This window comes from Carlito syrichta, unplaced genomic scaffold, assembly GCF_000164805.1.
Source record: "Carlito syrichta isolate Samal-C Ts95f unplaced genomic scaffold, Tarsius_syrichta-2.0.1 Scaffold303986, whole genome shotgun sequence".
NCBI classification, from domain to species: Eukaryota; Metazoa; Chordata; class Mammalia; order Primates; family Tarsiidae; genus Carlito; species Carlito syrichta.
Genome location: NW_007248082.1, coordinates 217,893 through 222,099, shown reverse-complemented (window position 1 = coordinate 222,099; position 4,207 = coordinate 217,893).

Genomic DNA, 4,207 nt, shown 5'->3' with positions numbered 1-4,207 from the left:
GTTGCCCAGGCTGGTCTCAAACCCATGAGCTCAGGCAATCCTCTCGACCTCTCAAAATGCTGGGATTATAGGTGTGAGCCACCGTGCCCAGCCTCAAGTTCATTCATTTAATGAACTTACTATGTATAAATCAACAGAGAGGAACTTAGGGCTTTATTCACCTTATTCTATTGCTTTATGTGGCTGACAATCACAGCTTCTCTTCCTTTATTTATCACTCAGAAAGCGCCTCCAAATCCCTGTTAATTCACCATGTTAGTAAAGGCACTAACGTTTTTATTTATACTTAATATTACGTGCTCTCGTGCCTACAACTTCTTGGAAAAAAGCTTTGTCAATTAATTTCATTTTTAAATTTTTTTGTAGAGATAGGGATGGGAGAAGTCTCGCTACATTACCCTGGTTGGTCTTGCTGGGATGACAGGCATGAGCCACTGCTCCTAGCCTGCCAGTTAATTTTAAGCCTCCTAATCCAACCCCTTAATTTATAGTTGAAGCAAACAAGGTTCAGGGTGGCTAGGAGACATGCCCAAGGTCAAGTTAGTGGCTGAGCCTCAACTAGATCCAGGTTTCTGGCTCATGTCCAGAATGCCGCTCCTTAAACCAGGGGCCCCTTGAGAAACAACATGGAAAAGTTGTTGTCATAAGCAGTTAAATCCTTCACCTGTAGGCCAGGCACAGTGGCTCATCCCTATAATCCCAGCATTTTTGGAGGTCAAGGCAGGAGTACTGCTTGAGTCCAGGAGTTCGAGACCAGCTTGCAATACAGCAAGACTTTGTCTCTACAATTAAAAAAAACCCCACAAAACACTAGCTGGGTGTGGTGGCATGTTCCTGTAGTTCCAGCTATTAACATTTGGGAGGCTGAGGTGAAAGGATTGCCTGAGCCCAGAAGGTTGAGGCTGTGGTGAGCTGTGATCATGCCACTGTTCTCTAGCCTGGGTGACATACCAGCCTGGGCAACTGAGTGAGATTCCTATTTAAAAAAAAAAAAAAGCCGGGCTCGGTGGCTCAGCCTGTAATCCCGCGCCTTTGGGAGGCTGAGGTGAGTGGATTGCCTGAGCCCGCGGGTTCGAGACCTGCTTGGGCAGTGAGACCTCATCTCTACAATAAATCAAAAAAATCAGCCGGGTGTGGTAGCGCGTGCCTGTAATTCCGGCTATTCAGAAGGCTGAGGTGGAAGGATTGCCAGAGCCCAGCAGGTCAAGGCTGCGGTGGCCGGGAGCGGCCACTGCACTCCAGTCTGGGCGACAGAGTGAGACTCCAACTCAAAACAAAACAAAACAAAACAAAACTCCACCTGCAGTCTTGTTTGTTGTGCTAATTTCATAGCAGCTCTTCTAAAAATATAATAATATATAGGCTAAGAGTGATGATTTATGCCTATAATCCCAACACTTTGAGAGTCTTAAGCCCGGCGGTTCCAGACCAGGCTGGGCAACTTGGTGAGACCTGTCTCTACTGTAAGTCAAGGGGGAAAAAAAGAGTGGAGCATGGTGGCACATGCCTGTAGTCCCAGCTACTTGGAAGACTGAGGCAGAACTATCGCCCGAAGCCCAGCAGGTCAAGACTGTAGTAGCCATGATTGTGCCACCGCATTGCAGCCTGGGTAACAGAGTGAGACTCTAATTATATATATTGTGTTTTGTATATATATTATGTAATTATATATATGTATAATGTATAATATGTAATAATTGTGTGATATATGTATATTATATATATAATACAAACTTCCTTCAGCACAAAATTCAAATTAGTGAAATCTAACCATGAGGACTATATGTACATCAAGAACATCTGACTATTGCTATTTTATAGGTTATAAGTTTCTAGAAAGCAGAAGTAACTTATTCCACCCTATTCTGTATGGCAGTTGGTATGGAGCATCATATGAAGGCCAAACTGTCTGGATAGCAAAACCTAAAGGCTCAGAACAGTATTTTAGAATTTGAGGAAAAAATTGTGAATAGTTAATACAATCTAATCCAATCCCTCTCTTTTTATAATAAGGATTTTGAAGCTCAGAAAATGATTTGCATGGCACTATAGTAAAATCTGTGGCAAAATCAGCAGTACTTTTCCCATGATACTAAACTGCCTCCCTTGAGTTCCTGAAAATTAAATTGTATCAATAGTCACAAAAGTTTCCAGGAATAAATCCTTTCAGAAAAATGCAAGACAAACTTCAGGGAACTAAAATTAAATATCACTTCCTTTTGGAACACGAACCTCATGGTTATTTGGGCAGCTGCGTTTGCAGGGACAAGCTTTCTTGGCTTTTGGATAGCCCTTATGTATTTTATTTTATTTATTTTTTTGAGTTGAAATCTCACTGTCACCCAGGCTGGAGTGCAGTGGCATGCTTATGGCCACTGCAGCCTCAACCTGCTGGGCTCAGACGATCCTTCCGTCTCAGTCTTCCAAGTAGCTGGAATCACAGGCATGCACCACCATACCCAGCTAATTTTTTAATTTATTGTAGAGACAAGGTCTCGCCATGTTGCTCAGGCTAGTCTTGAACCCCTTAACTCAGGCAATCCTCTTGCCTCCGCCTTCCAAAACGCTGGGATTACAAGCATGAGGCACCATGCCTGGCAGTCCTTATGTATTATCAGTAGAATTATTTCTCTTTCACCAGAAAATCAGAATTGAGAAAGACGTAAACAATGGAATTGACTCAGCTAAGTGGAAACTTGATAGAGCTCCAGACTGTGACATATTCTATTTTTTTTTTTTTTTGAGTTGGAGTCTCACTCTGTCACCTAGACTGGAGTGCAGTGGCCGCTCCCAGCCACCGCAGCCTCGACCTGCTGGGGTCCGGCGATCCTTCCGCCTCAGCCTTCCAAGTAGCTGGAACTACAGGCACACGCTACCACATCCGGCTAATTTTTGATTTATTGTAGAGATGAGGGCTCGCCAAGTTGCCCAGGCGGGTCTCGAACCCGCGGGCTCAGGCAATCCACTCACCTCGGCCTCCCAAAGTGCTGGGATTACAGGCTGAGCCACTGAGCCCGGCCGGGCTGTGATATATTCTAAAGTAGCCTCCATTTTTTAGCAACTTGCAGACTTGGAAAGAAGACAGAATGGGCTTGGATCATCTTCCATGAGAATCAGTAATTCTTGTATCTTAGCCACAGGGACAACAAGAAATGCCTGGCTGTTCAGTAAAGCTTTAACAATATTTTCCTCCTCACCGTTTTTTTTTTTTTAATTTAGATTGTGTGGGTTGGTGTATGTAGCCCTATTATACCCCATGATTTGGAAGAAATTTTGTACTATTGTCTTTTTAAAAAAATTTGTTTCCCCCAGTTTGTGCTCATACAGACTCCGACCAGGTTTATTTTCTACCACACCATGGTGCCCAGTCTGGTTCTCAAGAAATCAGACTGAGAAGGATTATGACACAGTGGGGAGATGCATTCACAGGGAGGGAAAGGTACCTTCAACTCAGCCCTGTCCTTCGAACCCTGGCGAGGATTTAGAATCAACTCCAGGACACTGGTGAGTGTGAGGACACTTGGAGGGGTGGGCAGTGGGAGGGTGCCAGGGCCCAAAAAGATCTTATGAAGCTCCCTGCCACGCTGGCCTGGAATTAACCCATGGTTTCCCAGCCAGAACTGTCCCAGCTGCCTCACTTTCCTGGGGCCTCTCCCGTTAGTTAATCTATGAAATTGACCAACTGAGTTTGACCGTGACTGGCTTTGTTTTGCAAAACAAAATTGGTAAGGCAGACCTCATGCTGACTGGCTGAATGGTGTCATCAATCCAATTCAAGGGGTGCCACAAATCAAGGAAGTGAAACTTCAATTTCCTCCTCGTGTTAAATGATAGCTTATCATACCTAGTATGACCCATATGCAGCTCAAGGCAAAGTATTTTATTGCTTTTTTTGTGAACAGCCATAAACCACTTTCTTGTAACTTTTTCCTCTCACCCCTACCCCCATCCCACACCTGACTGATTAAGGCTCATTGGAAAGGGCTGTTCTCTGTTGTCAATGGTCAAGGAACCGGAAGCCTCCTTTTTACCTCCACCAACCGAGCCCAGCTCCATGTTGCTTTGTTTAAAAACAAATCTTGTAGCCAGGCTCGGTGGCTCAACCTGTGATCCCGCGCCTTTGGGAGGCTGAGGTGAGTGGATTGCCTGAGCCCGCGGGTTCGAGACCCGTCTGGGCAACTTGGCGAGACCTCATCTCGACAATAAG